We start from the raw sequence: 25,200 nt of genomic DNA, 5'->3' as shown, positions 1-25,200 counted from the left end.
ATTAGTGGTTGCCTACGGCTGGAGGGATTGGGAAGAAACAGACAGTTACTGCTAATGTGTACAGGGTTTCTTTTTTGCATGGTGAAAATGTTCTAAAATTGATTGGGACGATGGTTGCACCACTTTGAATATTCTAAAACCCATTGAATTTTAAATTTTACATGGATGAATTTTATGGTATTAAATTATATATCAATAAAGTGGCTATTTGAATTTAAAAAAACACCTGGGGCTCTGGTGGCTGATACTAGGTGAGGTGTTTGAGAGAAAGCTGTCCAGTGCTAGGGGCTATTGTACTAACCAGCTGCTACCTCAAATCCAAATGCATTCTGCTAACCTAGTCTGTTAGAACAGGAAAAGTCCTCAGAAATAATCTAATCCAGCACTCGCATTTTACATACAGGGAAACTGAGGCCCAGAGAGACACAGGCATAACAAGGTCACACAGCTTGTTAATGCCAGAGTCAATGAACTAGAGCTTGAGTATTCTCCCTCCCTGTTCAATGATTTTTACAACTACCCTCAACTTGCCTTTAATAAGGCTGAATGTGTTCTTTCCATCTCCACCAGAAACACCTTCTCAGTTTGAGGGTATACAGAAAAGGACAAAACATTCCCAAAAGAAAAACAAAGTAATCTTTTTAGTTACTAAAAGTCTAGAATTAGTTACTAAAAATCTAGAATTTCAAATTGGGTTCTTGTGGTAGCAACTCTCCTCAAAAATTTTAAAAGTGAGAACTTCTGTATTAAATAAAATTTTCATTGACAAAAGGGTCCTATTTAAAGAAGTAATTAAGAGCCTGTTTCTTTTTGAAGTATGTATTCTCTATGAAAATGTCAATCAAATGTAACTGAAGTTTAAATTACCATGTTTATTTTACTCTTACACTTTATTAACTAATGATAAATATGCTTTTATATGTGGATCTTGACAATCCCTGATGAGCAAAAATAAAAAATGTATAATACTTATTAAACAGTATTCAAAACATTTAATGAACTTCAGTTTTTATTTAAACATAAAAACTTCAAGGACTTTTGAAATATGTTAAAAAGCTTTGCTAATGCTCATGATTTATTTACTCTATAAACACTTTTGAGGCAACCTATATGTCAGGAAGTGTGCAATGATCTGGGAACAAAAGGAAGTCATGTGGCTCACAATGTAGGTTTGGAGAGAGAGGGTCAACAGGTCTCATTCTTGAGACAAAATGAAATGGGAACCATTCCATGGTAGGGCCAGGGTTCATGAGAGAGTCAAAGAAGGGGCTTCCTGGAGAAGAGAATATTTAAGCTGAGCCTTATAATATACACAGAAATTTCATAGGAAAAGAAGGGGTGGTGGGCATTCTGGGCTGATAGAACAGCATGCAAAAAACACAGTCATCTATGTTGGAGTCAGGGAACTTTATGTGGTTAAGGAGCATGGCTTTGGAGGGAGCAGATGGAGTGATGTCATGGGAAATGAGGCTGGAGAGGTAGAAAACGTCATATTCGTGGACCTTGAATGTCATGTTAAGGGGTTGTGACTTGATTCTGTACTCAGTGGAAAACATGAAATGATTTTGGTCAGTGCTTTATAAAGATCAAGCTGACTATGGTGTGAAGGACAAATTGGACAAGGAAGAGGCTAGAGGCAGAGAGAATAGCCAAGAGGCTGTTTGATTTTGGTTAAGGCAAGAAAGCAATCTCTGACTGAGTCCAGTAGCAATGAGCATGGGAAGTGGTAAGATCAAGAGGTAGGTAAGCAGGGTGAGTCTCTTCTTCATCCTGGTTGGGGGTGACTAGAGAGAGAGGTAGCATGAACAGAGATAGAGAGCACAAGAAAAGGAGTTTAAGTTCTTAAGCTTTTTTTTTTTTTTTTTTTTTTGAGACAGAGTCTTGCTCTGTCGCCCAGGCTGGAGGGCAGTGGCACAATCTTGGCTCACTGCAACCTCTGCCTCCTGGGTTCAAGCAATTCTGCCTCAGCCTCCCGAGTAGCTGGAATTGCAGGTGCCCACCACCACGCCCAGCTAATTTTTGTATTTTTAGTAGAGACGGGGTTTCACCATGTTGGCCAGGCTGTTCTCGAACCCCTGACCTCGTGATCTGCCCGCCTCGGCCTCCCAAAGTGCTGGGATTACAGGCACGAGCCACCGTGCCTGGCCAGTTCTTAAACGTTTAAAGTGAAAAGAATAGATTTTGATATGTGACTTTAGTTTGGTACTATATGTTTCCATGTATAATCACATTAATATCTACATCACTTTTGTTCAAATGAACCATTGCCCCATCAAATTTAATGTGGTTTTGTAGGTTAATAAAAACATATTCCATCTACTAGCATTGCTCAATTGAAAATGATTCTATTTGTTGCTTTATTAATTGCACAATTGAAATACCATTATTTGCAAGTAGATAGTTTCAAACATTCAGAAGTAGTCTGTGCAATTTTTTCTGAGAAGACCTCTAAGGTGCTTTCTAACTTTAAGATTCTTCCATGAGACTCTGTGCAGGAACAGGATATCTGTAATGTCAAAAGCCCCAAGCAGCTCAGCAAAATTGGAATGGTAACAAACTTCTGTGCTCACACCCTGGGTAGGATAGTGTTGTCAACACTTCCAGCACAGCTGATAGAGCTGTCTTTCAGTCTGTCTGCAGGCTCTGTTTACATTCTGCAGGTTAGCTAGAAACACACTCACCACCACCAACCCCTGATAAAGATCTCTGGGTCAATTTGACATCTTCTAGACTCCTCATGTACTGTGTTTCTTCTAACAAGCTTTCCTGCTATGTCACATCGTATAATTTCTTTGGGAAAAATAAATTAGGCTGAGTATGTAAACAACATATGAACTCTAGAGATGTTGCCAATAATTACAAGCAGCAGAAATCAACAGCAGATTTACGCAGCACACTTAAAAAGGGGACTTGTCCAATTTGGAGAGGGCTCAGGTTAATCTGAAAGGTGAAGAGAGTCACTCATATTTGGAGTCTTTAGTGAGGTAAAATGAAAACCCAAAAATGGCTGCAAAGATAAGGAAATTTTTTTTTAGGATGCGAAGTAGTTGCTTAGGAGAAGATATACATAGATAGTACACACAAAAACACATACACACAATAACACTGGTTTGATGAAATGTTGAGGATCTCCAGGGCTTCAGTGTTGCACTTCCTAAGCCACCTCTACATTAATACTCCCAAATGTCCAGTCCATATGATTCTCCTAAACCTCTGCCCTTTGAATCCTGCTGCCTCCTAAGTATATTTACAGGGGTGTCCCACAGGCCCTCAAAGTTTGGCCAGCAAACTAGTATATCATATTCCTCCCCAAAGCAAAACCTCCTGCTTTATTTTCCATCTTAATTAAGTCGATGTCTGCCGAGATATCTGTTTCCTTCTCACACTCCAACTCAGCTTGCTCACATTTTCAGAACTCATCTGCTTTTCGTTGCCACTGCCTTATTGGGGCTTGTATTACTTATCTATTGCTGTGTAAGAAATTATCTCAAATGTTGGCAGTATAAAACAACAGATACCCTACTTGTTAATTCCAGTTTCTGTGGCTCAGGAATTTTGGTGTGGCCCACCTGGTTCAGGATCTCTTACAAGGACGCAGTCAAGGACTACAGTTATCTCAAGGTTCCACTGGGGTAGGATCCATTTCCAAGGTAACTGATGTGGCTGTTGGCCTGCCTCAGAAGATCTACTTCCCAGTTCACTTAAGTGGCTGGTGGGCAGGCCTCTGGTTCTAGCTAGGTTTTGGCCACAGACATAAGCCACTTGCCATCTGAACCTCTCCATAGGGCCACTCACGACATGGCAGCTGATTTTGGAAGTCATAGCCTTTCTGTAACCTAATCTCAGAAGAGTCATCCATCCTTTACTGTATTCTGTTTACAGGAGTGAGACATTAGGTCCAGGCCACAGTCAAGGGGAGGGGAATAAACAGGGGCCTGAATGTCAGCAGGCAGAGATCATTGGAAACCAACTTAAAGTCTTTCAACCAGAAGGTCCTTGTCTTTGGCTAGAATGTAATGCAGGCACTAGCAGCCCACTGGCCTCCAGGGCTCCAGGGTCACCTCGCTCCAGGTCATCTTTCATATTGAAACCGGAGCAGTTTTCCTATGAAAACAATCTGATTATGTGATGCTGCTGCTAAAAACCAACTCTGTTGGCAACCTGTGCTACCCATAGGACAAAATACAAGCTCCTTGGCAAGCCATCCAAGGCCCTCCGTGATCTGTTCCTGACTTCTTAGCTCCTTGGTCTTGTTTCATATCAACACACTTTTCCTCTAGAGCAATACCAAATTTCCCATGATTCCCAGGTTCCCTGAAACAAACCAGGTTCTTCTAGGTCCTTCCACAATTTCAGAGGCAGTGAAGAGTGTATGCTCCTCTGGCTGCCTGGTCTTGTTTTCTGCCTCTCATCCTTCGAGGCACAGGTTCAGTGGCACCTCCTTTCAGATTCTTACCCTGACTATCCCTGTCTGTGCCTCCCAAACTCTTTGTATGTAGTTCCATTCGAGGAACTTACACAGTGCCTGGCATACATGATGAGACACTTGATGCCACTTTGTCATTTTCTTGAATAAAACCAAATAGAGCTAGAGCTGTACAAAAGAAAAAAAAAAAGCATAGATTATTGAAGTTCAAATGAGGTAGGACTTGGAGGGCTTGAGAGGAGAAAGGAACGCATTTGTCTGAGGTTACACTGCTATTCAGTGACCGAGTTGGAACAACTAACAAGCTTAGCCAGACCTCCTTCTATCAACTCAAGTGCTCTTGCTACTCCTACAAAAGTAACTTCACTGCTTTTAGGCTCCCTGTTGCCCCCTAAAATCTATGATTCGCCAAAGATAGGAAAAACAGAAGTTTAAAAATAAGCCTGCAGGTGATGCTTCTCCATTCTTGTTAGAATCAACATGAGTCCTATTACTATCTCCATCTTGTGTGAACATAGACTTCCTGCATGATAAGGTGGCGAGAATCACATTCTAATTTGTAGTAAAGAAATCAGAAGAAATTCCGTCCACTTTTCAGTTTTTGTTGTAGGGCTGAATTTGTTTGCAGGAGTTTATGGTCCTGGAGGACCACTCTTGGGCCTCCTCCAGTAACTATATTCTTCTCCAGTTTCTGTAGGTTCATTCAGCATTCTCCTTTCTGGGTACATGGATTTCCATTTCCAGAGCTACAAGCTTCAGGATATTCATGGGAAGAAATGTATGGACAGCAGAAGGTTCTCCTTTCCTTCTTCTTCCTTTTCTACTGAATAAGTCCTTAACATACCAAAAAGAGCTGTCCTAGAGATAACAAGGACTTGCAGCATGTGATGCCTGAGTAGCTACAGCAGCAAGGGCAATTCCAGTGACAGTGCAGGCTCTGAAATCAGCAAGAATGAGGAATCTGACAGGAGGTGCTGAGGAGGAATATGCTGCAACGGCTCACGAAGTGCTGATGTGGGGAGGGCTGTGGCAGGGCAGCTGGTTGTGTGTCAAAATCCCAAAGATATAGTGAGGTTCTTGCTAGATATTGTGTACTTTCAGTGGAGAGAGAAAAGAATTAGGGCTCAAATTGTGAAGCCGGTAAGTCTTTCAGAGCTTGACCAGTGTAACCAGTTGGATTTTTAAATTTCAGCTTCTACCCAAGTCCATAGCTTAGCTTGCTTTCATTGAATATGTTTTGTGAACCTCTCTTAGACTCAAGTACCTCTTCTGCAAAATGGGAATAATAGTGGCACTTACTTTATAGTATTGCTCTAAGTTTAAATAGGAGAATGTATATAAGGGGCTTATCAACTCAATACAGGGAAAATATTACCTTTATTATTACAATCCTGGAAGAATCCAAAACTCCACATTCCAAATGAACATTAGACTATGACCTCTAATAAATCAACCCATATAGATTCTCAAGAAAAATAATATCCAAGGTCACACAGGTAGTAAGCAGAGGCTTCGCAAGAACCTCTGAGACCTTGGATATTATTTCCTAAGCTCTCTGAGCCTCCAATTTCCTTATCTGTAAAATGAAGACAATAATGGTATTGACTTTACAGAGTTGTAGAAAATATTAAATAAAAGACTTAGCAATGCCTAGCATATACTATTATTATTATTATTATTATTCTAGACACAGCCTTTCTATAGCTTTATGCAATCCAGGTTTACTTTCCTGCTGTAGTGGAAAGAGCACAGGCTTTGCAATTGGACCAATATCAGTTTGAGATGCTTAGAGTGTAGATTCCAGAGTCTTGGTGCCTGGGTTTCAATCCCAGCCACATCAGTAACTGTGTGACCTTGGGCAAGAACTTTAACTAAGAGTCAAAGATTTATTATAGATTCTTTGCTTACATTTCAATAGCACATACAAACTATTACATTTTCTTAGGTCTGAATTGAAATATTAGCACTATATTTATTTTCAGAAGTGGTTTCTATAATTTTGTAGCCTTTTAGAAGCCTCAGTATATTATGTTGACCTTTCTATTCTTCAGTTTCCCCATCTGCAAAATGCTGATTATAACAGCACATACCTCTGAGTTCTGTTATGACCATCTACCCAAAATTTGATCCAGTGTCAAGACTGATGATGCCAAACACAAACAAAAAGTGTATGAAAAGGTTTGTTAATTGCATAATTGGGGCTCTCCAAGGGAGAGCAGGGCAGGCATCCCAAGCCGGCCCAAAACTGGCTTGAGAGAGCCAGAAAAGGAGATTGGACAGGGGGTTTTATTGTGGCTAGGAGGTAGGACCAGGGTATGGGTTCCCACACATGGTCAGGGGCTTATGTGGTTTGAATCCTGCCAGCACTAACGGAGGTAGTGCCCAAGCTTTCTTAAAAGCTTGCCCAGATGTGGGGAACAGTGGGATGAGGGGGCTGAAGCTTAAAAGCTGCCAGCAGTCAAACATCAAAAAATGGAATCAGACTGCTTATTACAAGTTGTGACCCAATAAATGAGATAACACACATAAAGTACTTAATGAATAGTGGCTGTTATTATTTGAACCACAAGTCTTGATAAAGTCATTGGCTGCTTTATTGCAAATCTGTGAATCTGTGACTTCTTTATGTTGAGGGGTTCTGTGGTGTAGTGGAAAGAATACTTAATGAATAGGCCACTTCGTAACCTGAGGTCTACCCTTCATTAGTCCTCATTAACTTCCCCTCTGGGCCTCAGGTATAAAATAAAGGGGTAGGACAAGATGTCCTAGAAGGCTCCCTGAGAGTCTAATAAGGTCTGAAACGCATGATGGTTGGCTCATTCATTAAGTGGTATTGCTGCAGAATGAAGAACCACTGGCATTCCTTTTCAGTCCACTTTCCACGGTTCCATATGTTGTTACACTCTATAACATTTGAGTCTTTAAGGCAGATTTAAGCCACTAGAGTAAAGAAGTAAACAAATAATAGACCGAGAATATGAGCTCTAGGTTAAGTCTTTTTTTTTTTTTTTTTTTTTTTTTTGAGACGGAATTTCGCTCTTGTTGCCCAGGCAATGGCGTGATCTCGGTTCACTGCAACCTCCATCTCCCGGGTTCAAGTGATTCGCCTGCCTCAGCCTCCCAAGTAGCTGGAATTACAGGCATGCACCACCACACCCAGCTAATTTTGTATTTTTAGTAGAGACGGGGTTTCTCCATGTTGGTCAGACTGGTCTTGAACTCCCAACCTCAGGTGATCCACCCACCTCGGCTTCCCAAAGTTCTCGGATTACAGGTGCGAGGGCCTTAGGTTAAGTTTTAATAGATCAACAGTTGTTCCATAACTTTCCCACAGTCTGAAAAAAACAATGTTCCACATCAACCTTGTCTGCAATAACTTTGATTTTTCCATTCTTAAAAAGTATTCTCTTTTTTGTCTTTATTATAAAGACATATCCATTAAAATATTCATTTGAGATGAAAAAGGATGGAAGAAAGGGGAAAGAAAATTACTAGAGATAGAGAAAATTTAGAAAAATAGTTTCCAGACATGAGAAGATCTTACTTCTATCTTAAGAATGTTTCCACTGGTGAGCAAGCTAGCATTACTGTGTCTGGAGGGGGTATGGTTTGCAGGACACAGAACTACAGCATGTCTTTAATGAACATTTGTCAGGGACAAATGAGGTCGAAAGACAGTTTCCCAGGGAATTGTAACTTGTTTGCTCAGAGCAATTCCTGATGTCTAAACTCTCAGATGTCCCTCAACTCAGCCATGCATAAGAACATTCTTGTCGACAGTGAGTTTCAATCTACTTTTGATCACTTTCTTCAAGCCTGTCAACACTTCAATTGCAGTTCATTTGGGGAGGGTGGAAGGACCTAGACTATGAAAAGAGCACAGCAGACTAGGAGGTAAGCCATTCTCAAGAGGACGTTGCCCAGGGTTGTGCTTGCTTAAAAATATGATGGCCACGTCTGCTTTAGTAAGAGCCACTCTTCTTGGCTTCTTTGGCTCTAGGTATGTCACAGGGCATCTCTCTGTCCTTTCTGATAAAAGATGTGCCTTATGGAAAGTTTCCATCCATTTTTACCAAATTTTACGTTATATACATATTTCCTAGAGGAGTTACTCTACTATTTCCACATGTTGAGGCACATAATGTGCCATGGATCTCATTCATGTCACATTTGAGTGTCCCAGCCAAATGGATGCCCAGCTTGGAGGCCTCCAGGGATGAACAGATCACTACCTTGTGGGGCAAAGTGGCCCCTGTTTGAAAAGCTCTTACTATTCTGTTTTGTACCTGCCACCCATTCCTCCTGGTGGGGACTTACAGAGTTTCCTCTCTATTTATCCTAGGACAGCACTGTGCACTAATTTTGCTCATCTCCAAGCCAATCACTCTCACTTCCTTCAACTTTTTCTCATTTGGAACGTTCTAGGTGCTCTTCAATTTTCTTGTGTCTCTCCTGAGAAAATTTTGCAATATTTCTTCATCTATCAGTACAGTGTAGCAGCCAGAAGTGAACACTGGGTGGGGCTTGACTAGGGCAGAGCAGAGCAGGACTCACTTTCCCATACTGAAGAGCAAGTTTCACCACCCCGGAAGTCTATGAGCAGGTACATTACACTGTTGACTCACAATAAATTTCATATTGATTAATTTAGCTACTCAATCCCACTTCATTGTCAGGTCCTGATTCTATCATCCAACACATTCTTCCCAGCTGCTATTCTATAGAGATAGCTTAGCCCAATTTTCTAATTAATATAAATTAATATATAATTATATATAATTTCATATATTGTATATAATTTGGGTTATATACACATTTTGAATATTTAACATATATATGGGAGTGTTTGTGTGCATCTATCTATATATGAGGGTTGAATATTTATCATATATATGGGAGTGTGTGTATGGACACTCCCATATATATGATAAATATTCAACCTCTGTATATTTTAAATATATATTTATGTATATATAAAATCAAACTGATGGCCATATATAATATATATACACACACATATATAAAATCATATATATATAATCAAACTGATTGCCACTTATAATTTTTTTTTTGAGATGAATTTTCACTCTTGTTACCCAGGCTGGAGTGTGATGGTGCGATCTTGGCTCACTGCAACCTCCACCTCCCGGGTTCAAACGATTCTCCTGCCTCAGCCTCCTGAGTAGCTGGGATTACAGGCATGTGCCACCATGCCTGACTAATTTTGCATTTTTAGTAGAGATGAGGTTTCTCCATGTTGGTCAGACTGGTCTCGAACTCCCGACCTCAGGTGATCTGCCCGCCTCGGCCTCCCAAAGTGCTGGGATTATAGGTGTGAGCCATTGCGCCCAGCTGCCACTTAGAATTTTTAAAAGCGAATTCTGGTCACTGGGTAAGTACCCACTTATCTTTTCTATTTCTGCCATTTGGGCAATGGGAGTACAGGGAACATTGATTTCTAGTCCAATTCATTTTGTAATCCTGCGCATTTATACACACTACCTCCAGACTTAACCAATTTGATTCCTGGCATGTCATCAGGTCCTTATTCTTCTCATATCTGTACCAAACCCTCTATCCACACTGAACTAAAGTCACCACCATGATTGACTCTTAGGCCCCTTGACCCCAGGATCCAGGACTTCAGCTTGAACACTAACCCAAAGAAATCGTGTCAGAACTAAAGCGAAATGGCTTGGACAGTAAGGGCTGCATAATACTGGGGCAGGCTCCTGAGAGGGTCTGGGGCTTCCTTTCCGAGAGGGTCTGGGAAGGCACTTGGAAGTTCTTTTCAGGGAAGGATTCTAAAAGAAAGGAAAAAGTTAGCTTCTTTTATCGTTATACCTAGACCCTAGAGAGCTATTGGGGAACATCCAACAAGAATAGAATAAGAACTCCAGTATTGCCTCTAAGCCTTAACCTCCCACAGCCACTGAGCTCAGCTTCATTTGTTGTGTTCTAATAAACTCAGGACCAGATTGAGATTTGGACAGACATGGCTGCATGCTGTTCATGATGATTTTAAGATCTTGAAAGCTCATGAAATTCCAGCATTTGATCTCCACAGGGACTGTTAAACTAAACAAGCTACAATATTTTTAGTCACAAATATTAGCAAGACACTCCAAGTTGCAGTATATAGGAAAACTACTTACTGAAACTGTTGCTTCTCAGTGACTTCCTTTGACTACTTTATCAGTAGCTGCCAGATTCCAAGATCCCCTCCTCTTGTGATTCGCTGAGCATGGAATTTATTCAGTCTTTTAATTGTGCCTAAGCATACAGAAAACAGGGTTTCTTTTTTCTTTCTTTCTTTTTCTTTTTTTTTTTTTTTTTTCAAGATTGGGTGTTACCCTGTCACTCAGGCTGTAGTGCAATGGCCTAATCATAGCTCACTACATCCTCAAACTCTTGGGCTCAAGCAATCCTCCCACCTCGGTCTCCCAAGTAGCAGGGACTACAGGAACACTCCACCATGCTGGGCTAATAATTTTCTAGTTTTATGTAGAGACGGAGTCTCCCCATGTTGCCTTTTGCTGTTGTTGTTGTTGTTATTAAATGTAATTGCTTAGCTTAGGTTATAGACCCTAATCAAAAAAGCATTTTTTTTTTTTTTTTTTTTTTAAGATGGAGTTTCACTCTTGTTGCCCAGGCTGGACTGCAATGGCACTATCTTGGCTCACTGCAAACTCCACCTCCCAGGTTCAAACAATTCTCCTGCCTCAGCCTCCCGAGTAGCTGGGATTACAGGCACCCGCCAGCACACCAGGCTAATTTTGTATTTTTAGTAGAGACAGGGTTTCTCCATGTTGGTCAGGCTGGTCTCAAACTCCTGAACTCAGGTGATCCTCCTGCCTTGGCCTCCCAAAGTGCTGGGATTACAGGCATGGGCCACCACACCTGGCCCAAAAAAGCATTTTTATCCACCAAAATACATAAATAAAAAGATACAGACACACACACTCATAGAATTTCAAGAAAGGGCCGATGTCATATTCTAGTCCAAATCCCACATCTTTCAGATGGAAATGCAAGCCCAGAAAGGGGAAGGAGTTTCAGCAAAGCCACACCAGGAGTTAGTGGTGGAACGTGGACTAGGACTTGGGGCTTTTGGTTACCAGCTTAGTGTCCTTGCCTCCATACAATACTAAAAACTAATTTAAGATAAACCTATCATGTATCCATGTTGATGACTGAGGGAACCCTGCTAGTGAATACTGATATTTTATCAAGAGCGAGAAGCACCACTTTATTTTCCCTTCCTTTACTGTGGGAAAAATTAAATATTCTTCGGAACTTGTTTTGAGATACATTTGTCCACTCACGAAAATACATTTCTACATAAATTTAAAAATTCAAATATGTATTCACAATGAGTACTTCTTGAGCACCCACTGTGTATACCTAGAGAAGTAGAGTAAAATATATAACTCTGGTCCTGGGTCAAACACTCACTTGCATTCTGCAGAGAATGAGTTCGAATCTTTGCTTCAAAACTGTGGTTACCATTTACATAACTTTATATTGCGATTAATGTAATCCATACAACAATATATATCATAATAATGTTATCTAGTATAAATCAAAAGAATTAAAACATTTTACCCAGATTTTTGTCTAAACAGAACTGAAGAGTGGTGTTAAATTCCCTAGCTTTGTGTTCAATTGATTTCCCGAAATGCTTTTTCTTAGTTGGGGATGTTTACTGACCTCAAAATGGCTCTGGACATCTCACCCATCTGTTGGACTAAAGAAATGTAAGTGGCCAGCAAAAACTTAGCAGTCAGCCAGAGGTACTTCTCATTAGATAACTAAGGAAATGTCTAGTTAACAAAGCACTTTTCCCTCACATTGTTTACTTTCCTACCAGCAGCTACTGAGCATGCTTAAACTATCTCCACAAATGCCTATTTTCTAATTGAATTTTTCTCATTTTTACTGTTGAATTTTGAGAGCTCTTTATATATTCTAGATAGAAGCTCTTTGTCAGATAGTGTTCATCAATATTTTCTTATTCTGTGGAGCTTGTCTTTTCATCCTTTTAACAGCATCTTTCCCAGAGCAGAACTTTTAGTTTTGATGAGGTCTTATTCATTAAATTTTCCTTTTTTGGGCTATGCTTTGGATATCACGTCTAAAATGTCTTCAGCAAGCCCTATATCTTGCCTAGGCTTTTTTTCTAAAAGTTTTAGAGTTTTACAGTTTATAATTAAGTCTGTGATTCATTTTGAGTTAATGTCTGCTTAAAGTACAAGGTTTGGATAGATGTTATTTATTTATTGTCTATGGGTGTCCGATTACTCTAAAATGGTGTTGAATTGCTTTTGCAACGATGTCAAAAATAAGTTGGGCTTCTTTGTGAGTCTATTTATGAATTCTTTTTTGTGCTCTATTTATCAGTGTTATCTATCCCTCTGCCACACTGTCATAATTACTGTAGCTGTGTAGTGAGACTTCATATTAGATACAGTCAGTGTTCCTATGTTATTCTTCTTTCTTCAAGATTGTTTTATTTATTCTATGGCCTCCACCTTTCTAGGTAGATTTTTGAGATAGTTTGTCTATGTCTACTAATAAAAACAAGATCAACTATTACTCACTTTTATTCTACTATTAAAATTCTCCAAAAATAAAATTTCCTAAAAACAGGGAGATAATGCTACCTATTATTGCCTGCACTGGGGTGGGGGCACCACTCTCACTACCCTGCCTTTGGAAGGCCACTGCTCCACCCTAAGTTTCTTAGTGAGTGCCCCAATTGGTGTTGCGTTTGTAGCTTCCAAACACTATTATTTTATTGCATGGTGATACTGTTGGTGACTTCCTGTAGGGTACTTTTTTTGGTCTTTCTGAGGCCTTCAGGTGCTCACAGCATCGGGTGAGGTACAACACATACTACTGTGAGAAAGGTGGCCTGGAAGTGATTTTGTTGTCTGCCTTTGTGGGAAGATTGTCACTGTTACATTGGTATCGTCCACACAGCACACCTCGACCCAGCTGGGCCCTTCCCATTTCTACTCCTACCTGCTCCCTCACCCCGACATGTAGAAACACCAAGCCCCTTTTCCCATTTGCCTGTGGGATGAAGTGTGGAGGAGGAAATTTGTCTTCCATGTTCAGTCTTCCCCCTGTCCTTATTTTGAATGTCTGGCTAACCGTGGGACTCCACCTCCCTCCCTCCCTTCTTACACACAGGGCTTACTTGGATTGGTGGCATTCTCCGGGGATCTCTTGGTTCTGATTTCATTTCTTAGTCAACATGTGGTAACAGACAATTATTGTTGGCTTTTTCCCCTCTCTTATGCTTTCTTGATTGGGTAATAGATGTTTCAGAGGACTTTTTTTTGCCCGCAGAAGGGTAAAGGAGTAATTTATATCCTCATGGCTGTCTTGTGTACCTGGGAAGGCAACAGAGTGAGCACAGACGGGCAATGGTTTAGGGGAAGAGGTTAGAGATGGGATGGGAAGAGGGGCTTCATAAGGGATGCAGGCTGAGGAGGGATTTGTGCCAGGCCAGGAGAGGGTAGTGATCTTGGGGGAACGTATGGGGAGGAAGAGAAGAAGCATAAGTAGGGTCATCTGACCTGGCAACTGTCTCTGCACTTGCACTGGCAGGGGGTTGTCCCCTCTTTCTTTTCATCTTGAGCACTTGTGGCTGATTGTTCTGCTCTTGCTATTGGTTGGTCCTTATCTGTGATAAATATCTGTGGTTTGCTTGTAAATCTCAGCCAAGTTGAAACCTCCCAGTGGTCTGTCCCAGGGCTCTTCCCCTCCCTGTATGTAGCCTCCCTGGGGCAAAGACAAGCCACACTCTTAAGCTTTGTTTGGTTATCTAGGCACTGCTCCAGCCAGTGGTAGCCCTGGAGTGTCTGAGACATCACAAAACACAACCCCAACACCTCCATTGGTGTTTGGGTGGCAGTGGGGAGGCTAAGATGCTGTGATTGGAGAAAGGGGGTTTCTTTAACACCACATAAAGAGCCTTTCCAATCTGATCTGCCACTGCCTCCTCTTCTCCACATATTCAATTCTGTTGACCCACATGGCAGAGAGAAGGTGCTTCCTCCAAGTTGTTCCCCATAGCCACCACATCAGTGGTTCGTTTTGTTCTTTCCCACCCGTCACCATTACCTAGTTTTTTGGATGACTTGCCTAAAATCCCTCTAAGGTAATGTGGCCACATTTAAGTCTCCGTGGCCGTGTGAATCATCCTACTTGTCTCCAACCAAATTATGTGCTGTTTTTATTGACTCTCAAGCTAAGGATGTTTTTTGCATTTTTAAATGATTGCAAAAAATTAAAAGAAATATATTCTGCGACACACAAAACATACAATTAGGACTTCAGTATTCATAAATAAAGTCTTATTGGAACACATATATGCTCATGCAAGTATGGCTTATGGCTGCTTTTTGTGCAGTAGAGTTGAGTAGTTCGAACAGAGACTGAATATTTACTATCTAGCCCTTTGTGAGAAAGTTTGCCAACTTCTCTATTCGGTTCTATTGATATATTTGCCTATCCTAACATCAATATCATATGGTCTATTTCATCTTGGCTGAATTCTGGTAATTTGTGGTTTTGGAGGAGTTGATGCATCTCTTCCAAGTTGTTAAATTTATGAGTGTAAAGTTGTTTATAGTAGTCCCTTATTATTTTTTCCATGGCTGCAGGATCTGTAGTAACATTTTTCATTTCATTCTTGATATTGACTATTTGAGTTTTCAGTCTTTATTTTGTTAGTCTTGGTACAAGGTCATCAATTTTATTGATTTTTTTCAGGGAAACATCTTTTCATTTTATGAATTTTCTCTATTTTCTCCAATTGCCTAGATTTATGCTTTTATCATTATTATTTTTTCCTTCTGCTGGCTTTGGGTTTATTTTGTTCTTCAGTTTCTAGTTTCTTGAGGTAGGAACGTTGATTGTTGATTTGAGACCTTTTCTTATTTGTAAGTAAGCATTTATTACCATGCATTTTCCTCTCAGCTTTAGCTTAGCTGTGTCCCATATGTCTTAATAGGTTGTGCTTTCATTTTCATTCACTTCTATGTATTTTTAAAATTTCCTTTGCGGTTTCCTCTTTGATCCATGGGTTATCAGTATGCTGTTTAATTTCCTAGAGTTTAAATAATTTCCTGTTAACCTTCTGTAGTTGACTTCTAGTTTGATTCCACTGTGGTCAGAGAACATACTTCGTATGTTCATTTTTTTAAAAAAAAATGCTGAGGTTTGTTTTATGGACTAGGATGTGGTCCTTCTTGGTGAATGTTCCATGGGCACTCGAAAAAAAATATTTACTCTGCAGCTGTTGGGTTGAGTATTGTATTTTCTATATATGTCAATTAGATCATATTGGTTGATTCTGTTGTTCAGTTTTCCTACATACTTGCTGATTTTTTGCGTAGTAGTTATATTGATTGATGAGAGTAGTGTGTTGAAGTCCCCTACTGTTACTGTGGATTTGTGTATTTCTTCTTTCATTTCTATCAGTTTTCGTTTCATAGATTTTGAAGCTCTGTTGTTTGGTGTATACACATATCAGGATAAATACGTATTCTTGTGGAGTGTTCCTTTCATTTTTATATAATGTCCAATTTGCCCCTAGCAATTCTTTTGCTCCAAAGTCTACTTTATCTAATATTAATATACCTACTCCTGCTTTTTAAAATTAGATTGTGCATGGTATATTTTTCATTCTTTTACTTTCAATCTACCTTTGTCATTATGTTTGAAATGAGTTTCTTCCAGACAGTGTGTAGTTGGGCAATTTACCTTATCCACTCTTTCAATCTCTGTCTTTTCATTGGTGTATTCAAACCATTTGTACTTAAGTTTTGATATGTTAGCGCTTAAGCTGCCATGCTATTATTTGTTTTCTGTTAGTTTGTTCCTTTTCTTCATTGTGCCTGCCTGCTTGTGGGTTACTTGAACATTTTTAAGAATTCTATTTTGATTTTTTGTTTCCTAAGATATCTCTTTGTATAGTTCTCTTTTAGTAGTTGAGCTAGGCGTTATAACATAAATACATAACATCGAGTCTACTTGTTTTGATATTTTTCTACTCATTGAAACTGTACTTCCATTTAGGTCTCTGCCCTTCTCAATTAAAAAATGTAAATGTCATAATTATTTTCTCTATATTGAACACCACCTAGATGATATTATAATTTTTGCTCCAACCATTAAACATAATTGTAATAAGTTGAATTGTGTCCCACAAAAATATGTGTTGAAGTCTTAGCCCCCAGTACCTATGAATGTGACTTTATTTGAAAATAGGATTAGTGCGGATGTAATTAGTTAAGACGAGGTCATATTGGAGTAGGGTGAGCCCTTAATTCAAAATGAGTGGTATCTTTATAAGTAGAGAAGAGACACAGAGACATAAAGACATGAGGGGAGAATACCATGTGATGATGGAGGCAGAGATTGAAGTGTTGCAGCTGCAAGTTCAGTTCTCCTCCTGACCCCATTAACACATTCCTGAAGAAGGCAGAGTACAGCCTCATTCAGCCTCATTCCTGCATTGGAACTCAGCTCCCCACTGCTAGGGGAGGCCAGAAATCAGAGAGCCTACTAGCTCTGCCACAACACACCCTGTTCCACCTCATTGATGCTGGATAGGTGTGGAGGCTCAGCTTCTTAGTGGGCTCCTCTGATAGCAGCTGGGGAAAGAGTAATCAGAATACCTAATAACCTCACTTCACACTGCTTCATTCCACCTCATTGATGCTGGATGTAGGTGCAGGCTCAGCTTCCCGCTGGGCCCTGATGGGGGAGGGAGGGGAAGAGGGACATGCCAATTTGCCTCTCTTTGCACCACCCCCTTTTCTTATCTGATACTATTGGTCAGAAACTTCATTTATAATGAAGTATGGTGAGCGGCCATCTGAGTCTGATTTTAGGGAAAAGGATTTAGTCTTTCACTATTAATTATCATGTTAGCTGTAAGTTTTCTATATTTGCCTTTTATCAGGTTGGGGAAGTTCCCATTTTTTTCCTAGTTCGTTGAGTTTCTAAAATGAAGAATGGATGTTAGTTTTTATATAATATTTATTCCAAATATATTGCAATGATCGTACATACAGACACCTATAAGTGTGTATACACATATATGTTTACATATATAAGTATGTCTGTTCTTATACATACATAGTTTGTTAATATAGTGAATTATATTAATAATATTAATTGATTTTTTAATGTTAAGCCAACCCAGCATTTCTGGAATAAACCTCAATTGGTCATGATATATTATTTTTTTAATATAGTGTCAGATTCCATTTGTTGAAAATCAAATCTTTTCTAACATAGGCTTTTAGTGCTTTGTATGACTTTACATTTTTTGCATCCATGCTCATGAGTGATACTGTACTGTAATTTTCTTTCCTTAGAATGCCTTTGGCTGGTTTCTGTTTCAGGGTATTATGGGTTGATTGTGTATGCTAGATTTATATAATGAAGCCCTAACCTCCAGTACTTCAGAATGTGACCTTATTTGCAAAAAGGGTCCTTGTGGATATAATCAGTTATGTTATTATAAGGTCATACTGGAGAAGGATGGGATCTTAATGTAATGTGACTCTTCATTTTAAAAAAGGGGGAGGATTTAGACACACACACACACATGCACACACACACACACACACACACACACACACACACACACAGGCAAGAAGAACATTATGTGAAGATACAAGGAGAACTAGGAGTGATGTGTCTACAAGCCAAAGATTGCCAGCAAACCACAGAAGCTAGGGAAGAAGTATGCAGCAGATTCTCCCTCACAGCCCTTAGAAGGAACAAAACTTGCTGATTGATACCTTTGTTAACAGACCATGCAAGAAAGAATTTAGGGTGAATCTATAGAATAAAGTGAAAGCAAGTTTACTAAGAAAGTAAAGAAACAAAAGAATGGCTACTCCATAGACAGAGCAGCGTTATGGGCTACTCACCTGAGTACACTAATAGTTATTTCTTGATCATATGCTAAACAAGGGGTGCATTACTCATGAGTTTTCTGGGAAAAGGGCATGGATTTCCCAGAACTGAGGGTTCTTCCCTTTTTTAGACTATGTAGGGTAACTTCCAGACATTGCCATGGCATCTGTAAACTGTCATGGCACTGGTGGGACTATCTTTTAGTTGGCTAATGCATTATAATTAGTATATAATAAAAAGTGAGGATGATCAGAGGTCACTTTTATTTGCCATCTTGGTTTTGGTGGGTGTATTAGTCCATTCTTACACGCTATAAAGAAATACCCAAGACTGGGTAATTTATAAAGGAAAGAGATTTAATTGACTCACAGTTCCACATGGCTGCAGAGGCCTCAGGAAACTCACAATCATGGCAGAAGGGGAAGGGAAAACAAGAATCTTCCTCACATGGTGGCAGGAGAGAGAAGAAAAGCCCAGGGGAAACTGCCATTTATAAAACAATCAGATCTCGTGAGAACTCCCTCACTATCATGAAAACAGCATGGGGGAAACCGCCCCATGATCCAGTCACTTCCTACCAGGTCTCATCCTCAACACCTGGGGATTACAATTCAAGATGAGATTTCAATGGGAACACAAAGCTGAACCATATCATTCCACCCTTGGCCTCTCCCAAGTCTCATGTCCTCACATTTCAAAACCAATCACACCTTCCCAACAGTCCCCCAAAGTCTTAATTCATTTCAGCATTAACCCAAAAGTCCACAGTCCAAAGTCTTATCTGAGACAAGCAAGTCCCTTCTGCCTAGGAGCCTGTAAAATCAAAAGCAAGTTAGTTACTTCCTAGATACAATGGGGGTACAGGCATTGGGTAAAACACCCATTCCAAATGGGGGAAATTGGCCCAAACAAAGGGGCTACAGGCTCCATCCATGTCTGAAATTCAATGGGGCATTCGTTAAATCTTAAAGTTCCAAAATGATCTTCTTTGACTCCACGTCTCAAATCCGGGTCACACGGATGCAAGAGATGGGCTCCCATGGCCTTGGGCAGCTCCGCCCCTGTGGCTTTGCAGGGTATAGTCCCGCTTCTGGCTGCTTTCATAGGCTGGCATTGAGTGTCTGTGGCTTTTCCAGGCACACAGTAAAAGCTGCCGGTGGAACTACCATTCTGGGGTCTGGAGGACTGTGGCCTCTTCTTACAGCTTCACTAGGCATTGCCCCAGTGGGGACTCTATGTGGAGGCACTGACCCCACATTTCCCTTCTGAACTGCCCTAGCAGAGGTTCTCCATGAGGGTTCCACCACTGCAGCAGACTTCCACCTAGGTATCCAGTAGTTTCCATACATCCTCTGAAATCTAGGTGGAGGTTCCCAAACCTCAAATCTTGACTTTTGCACACCAGCAGGACCAACACCACATGGAAACTGCCAAGGCTTGGGGCCTGCACCCTCTGAAGCTATGGCCTGAACTGTACCTTGGCCCCTTTTAGCCATGGCTGCAGTGGCTGGGACACAGCACACCAAGTCCCAAGGCTCCACACAGCAAGGGGGCCCTGGATCTGGTCCAGGAAAACATTTTGCCCTCCTATGCCTCCTGGCCTGTTATGGGAAGGGTGGCCATGAAGGTCTCTGACATGCCCTGGAGACATTTTCCCCATTGTCTTGGCCTTGTTACTTATGCAAATATCTGCAGCCAGCTTGAATTTCTCCCTGGAAAATGGGTTTTTCTTTTCTACTGTATCGCCAGGCTGTAAATTTTCCAAACTTTTATCCTCTGCTTCCCTTTTAAACATAAGTTCCAATTTCAGATCATCTCTCTCAAGTTCAAAGCTCCACAGATCTCTAGGACAGGTGCAAAATGCCACCAGTCTCCTTGATAAAGCATGGCAGGAGTGACCTTTGCTCCAGTTCCCAGGAAGTTCCTCATTTCTGTCTGAGACCTCCTCAGCCTGGACTTTATTGTTCGTATCACTATCAGCATTTTGGTCAAAACCATTTAACAAATCTCTAGGAAGATCCAAACTTTCCAACATATTTCTGTCTTCTTCTGAGCCCTCCAAACTATTCCACCCTCTGCCTGTTACCCAGTTCCAAGGTCACTTTCACATTTTCAATGTGAAATGTGCCTCCCTACTTGGGTACCAATTTATTGTATTAGTCCATTTTTACACTGCTATAAAGATGCTACTCGAGACTGGGTAATTTATGTAGGAAGGAGGTTTAATTGACTCAGTTCTGTGTAGCCATGGAGGCCTCAGGAAACTCACAGTGATGACAGAAGCAGAGGAAGAAGCAAGGACCTTCTTCATATGGCAGCAGAAGAGAGAAGAAAAGCCCAAGGGAAACTGCCATGTATAAAATCATCAGATCTCGTGAGAACTCACTATCATGAAAACAGCATGGGGAAAACCACCCCCATAATCCAACCAACTCCCACAAGGTCTCTCCCTCGACACCTGGGGATTACAATTCAAGATGAGATTTGGGTGAGGACACAAAGCCTAACCATGTTAGTGGGTTTTGGCTGGCTTCTTTACAGCATCCTATTTTATAAGCAGGGTCTTTGTGACCCGTATCTTGCACCAACCTTCTATCTCATCCTATGACTATAAATGCCTAACCTCCTGGGAATGCAGCCTAGCAAGTCTCATCTTCATTTTATCCAGCCCCTATTCAAAATAAAATTGCTCTGGTTCAAATGTCTCTGACACCTTAATCGTGAACTTCTAGCTTCCAGAACTGTGAGACAATAAACTTCTGTTGTGTAAGCCACCCAGTTTGTGGTACTTTGTTATGGCAGCCCTAGAAAACTAATACAGGGTAACGCTGGCCTCATAGATTGAGTTGGGAGGTATCCTCTCCTCTTCAATTTTCTTTTCTTTTTTTTTTAGATGGAGTTTTGCTCTTGTTGCCCAGACTGGAATGCAATGGCACGATCTCGGCTCACTGCAACCTCCGCGTCCCGGGTTCAAGTGATTCTCCTGCCTCAGCCTCCTGAGTAGTTGGGATTACAGGCACAGGCCACCATGCCTGGCTAATTTTGTATTTTTAGTAGAGACAGGTTTCTCCATGTTGGTCAGGCTGATCTTGAACTCCCAACCTCAGGTGATCCGCCCATCTCGGCCTCCCAAAGTGCTGGGATTACAGGTGCCTCTTCAATTTTCTAGAAGACTTTGTATAGAATTGCTATCATTTCTTTCTTAAATGTCTGATAAATTTCACCTGTGAAAGCACCTGGGCCTGGAATTGTCTTTGTGGGTAGGTTTTTATCTAGAAACTCAATTTCATTAATAGATATAGAACTATTCAAGTTATCTATTTCTTCCTGTGGGAACTTTGGTAGTTTATGTCTTTCAAGAATTTGTCAACCAGGCATGGTGGCTCATACCTGTAATCCCAGCACTTTGGAAGGCCGAAGTGGTCAGATCACCTGAGGTCAGGAGTTCAAGACCAGCCTGGCCAACATGGCAAAATACTATCTCTACTAAAAATATAAAAATTAGCCAGGCATGGTGGCACTTCCCTATAGTCCCAGCTACTCGGGAGGCTGAGGCAGGAGAACTGCTTGAACCCAGGAGGCAGAGATTGCAGTGAGCTGAGATCAGGCCACTACACTCCAGGCTGGGCAACAAAGTGAGACTCCATCACAAATAAAAAAAAAAAAAGTCCATTCATCTAAGCTATTGAATTATTGGCATAAATTTGTTCATAGTAGGCTCTGAAAATTTTAATGTCTGTAGGATCTTTCATGATGTCGTTTTTCTTCATTTCTGATACTGATAATTTGTGTATTCTCTTTTTTTCCCTCATCAGTCTGCCTAGAGATTTATCAATTTTATTATTCTTATTTAAACAGCTTTTAGTTTCATTGATTTTCTCAATTGTTTTTCTGTTTTCTATTTCATTGATTTCCATTCCTTTCTTCTGCTCAGTTTGAGCTTATTTGCTCTTTTTTCCCCTAGTTTCTGCAGGTAGATGCTGAGGCCATTGATTTGAAACCTTTCCTCTTTACTAGCATAGGTGTTTAGCGGTACAAATTTCCCCGTCATCACTGCTTTAGCAGTTTCCAACAAATTTTGTGTTTTCCTTTGCATTCAGTTCAAATTACTTTCCAATTTCACTTTCGAGTTCTTCTTAGACACTCATGGTTTATTTAGAAGTATGTTATTTAGTGTATAAATATTTGGGGATTTCAGGAGATTTTTCTATTATTGATTGCTAATTTAATTCCTTTATGGTCATATAACAGACTTGGTATTACTTGAATTCTTCCAAATATATTGAGATTTGTTTTATCATCTAGAATATGGTCTATTCTGGTTCATAGTTTGAATGTGCTCAAAAAGAATGTGTATTCTATTGCTGGATTGAAGATTCTATAAAGGTCAATAGGTCAAGCACATTAATAGTTGTGTTAAATTCTACTATGTCCTTGCAATTTTTCTGTCTACTTCTACCAAGACTGAAATCCGTGTTGAGGCCAGGCATGGGGGATTATGCCCGTCATCCCAACACTTTGGGAGGTCAAGACAAGAGTGTAGCTTGAGCCCAGGAGGTTGAGACCATCCTGGGCAACATAGTGAGATCTCATCTCTACTAAAAAATAAAAAATAAAAAATTAGCCAGGCATGGTGGCATGCCTGTGGTCCCGGCTACTTGAGAGGCTGAAGCAGGAGGGTCACTTGAGCCCAGGAGGTTGAGGCTGCAGTGAGCCATGATCGTGCCAATATACTCCAGTCTAGGTGACGGAGCCAGATCCTGTCTCTAAACAAATAAATAAAGTTAAAATCCACACATTGAAAGCCTACCTATCCTTTTTTAGACAGGGTCTTGCTCTGTCCCCCAGGCTGGGGTGCAATGGTATAACTACAGCTCACTGCAGCCTCAATCTCCTGGGCTCAAGCAATCCTCTTGCATAGCTGGGACTGTAGGCACACATCACCACACTGGCTAATTTTTAAATTTTTTGTAGAGACAGAATCTCATCATATTGCCCAGGCTGGACTCCAACTCCTAAGCTCAAGTGATCCCCCTGCCTCAGCCTCCCAAGTAGCTAGGACTACAGGTGCATGCTACCACAACTGGCTAATTTTTAAATTTTCTGCAGTGACAAGGTCTTGCCATGTTGCCTACACTGGTCTCAAATTCCTGGCCTCAAGCAATCCTCCCACATCTGCCTCCCAAAGTGTTGGGATTACAGGCTTGAACCACCATGCATGACCTCTGACCCATTCTTAAGGCTGGAGTAAAACGATCACCTGTATGTGAACCGTACATACTTAGGTTCAAATCATGCCTCTACCACTCATTGTGTGTCCTTACATTAGTCACTAGTCACTTCACCTCTCTGGGCTTCAGTTTCCTCATCTGTCCAATGGGGATAATTGTAGTACCTACCCCACAAGTTCATTGTAGGATCGTGTGAGAAAGTGTCAGAGAGCTAGATGTTTCTAAATGGGCAGTTTCAGAAGAAAAGATTTGGCTCTTTTAGCAAGGACCCGCCAAGCTGGACCACGTTCGCACCAAAAGTACGAAGAAGGCAGCCTGGATCATCATTGAAAAGTACTATACCTGCCTGGGCAACTACTTCCACATGAACAAAGGCATGTGTGCGAGGAGATTGCCATTATTCCCAACAAGAAGCTCCACAACAAGATGGCAGGCTATGTCACACATCTGATGAAAGAGATTTAGAGAGGTCCAGTGAGGGTTATCTCCATCAAGTTGCAGGAGAAGGGCAGAGAAAGGAGAGATAATTATGTTTCTGAATTATCACAACTCTGGATCAGGAGATCATTGAAGAGGATCTGGACACTGAGGAAATGCTGAGGGTTTTGGACTTTGGCAGTCTGTCCAAACTGCAAGTCACTCAGCTTACAGTTAGGATGAATTTTAAAATACCACGTGGAGCTGTTTGAATCTTTTTGCTATGGTGCAATAATTTTAATAAACCTGGGACAACAGAAAAAAAAGATTTATTTCCTATAATTTTCTCATTATTTGGAAAGTTAGAGTTGTAAAGGTCTTTGTCAGTTTTCAGTTTACTATGCCTACCCACCTTTATTTAAGATTGTAATTTATCTGATCATGTAGTCATCAGCATTTTAACCAAAAGGGATGTAGACTGGGTGTTAAATGTCTGTAGAGCAATAGTTGAATATTATATAAAGAGGTTTTAAATAAAGAATAGTAGGTGGTTAATAGCTCTCTCCCTTCCCTGGCCCCACCCCCAAGAAAGATTCAGAAATAATGGGTTTAACAAAAAGAAATGCAGCCATCACAAAGAGCTAGATTAATGTGATGTTTTGCTATTGTTTACTTTTCATTCTGGCTATTACAGAGATATCCTGGCAACAAGTTATCCGTCGCAACTTAGGTCAGAGTGCATGCGAATGAAAAAAGCCCACAGACAAGTAGAGACGGTTCAAGTAGGCTTTCAAAACCCAGACTAATGAGAAATTGCAGATAAAAAAAACAGTAACTTTCCCTGCTGCAAAATTGCCTCTCAAATAGATCATCGTTTTCTGGTATCCAGGGAAGGTCTGTTCAAGGCAGCAGAGTGGAGGTGGCTGGAGCATGCACTTTAAAATCAGGAAAAAAATGGGGCTTACTTCTACACTTTGTAGTTCACCATTGATATGACCTGACCTGACTCCATCTCGTATGTGAAAAATGAAGCTAGTGATCCCTATCTCCATGTGTTGTGGTGAGGGTTACATGAGATGGTATTGGTTAGAGCCCAGCACTCCGCCCGGCCTGGGAGAATAAATGCTTGTCGCATCTTTAGAGAGAAGTTCCTTTCACTTTCTAACCCTTTATCCGTTTTTT

At 40.7% G+C, this 25,200-nt stretch overlaps 1 pseudogene; it reads left to right on the top strand.

Moving 5' to 3' along the window:
- The first annotated feature begins 18,143 nt into the window (after positions 1-18,143).
- On the top strand, positions 18,144-24,290 carry LOC129052840 (small ribosomal subunit protein eS17-like; annotated as a pseudogene).
- Positions 24,291-25,200: the final 910 nt, after the last annotated feature.

The sequence above is a fragment of the Pongo abelii genome, chromosome X (assembly GCF_028885655.2).
Source record: "Pongo abelii isolate AG06213 chromosome X, NHGRI_mPonAbe1-v2.0_pri, whole genome shotgun sequence".
Lineage (NCBI taxonomy): Eukaryota > Metazoa > Chordata > Mammalia > Primates > Hominidae > Pongo > Pongo abelii.
The sequence above is the reverse complement of the archived record's forward strand: the minus strand, read 5'-3'. Positions and strand labels throughout refer to the sequence as shown.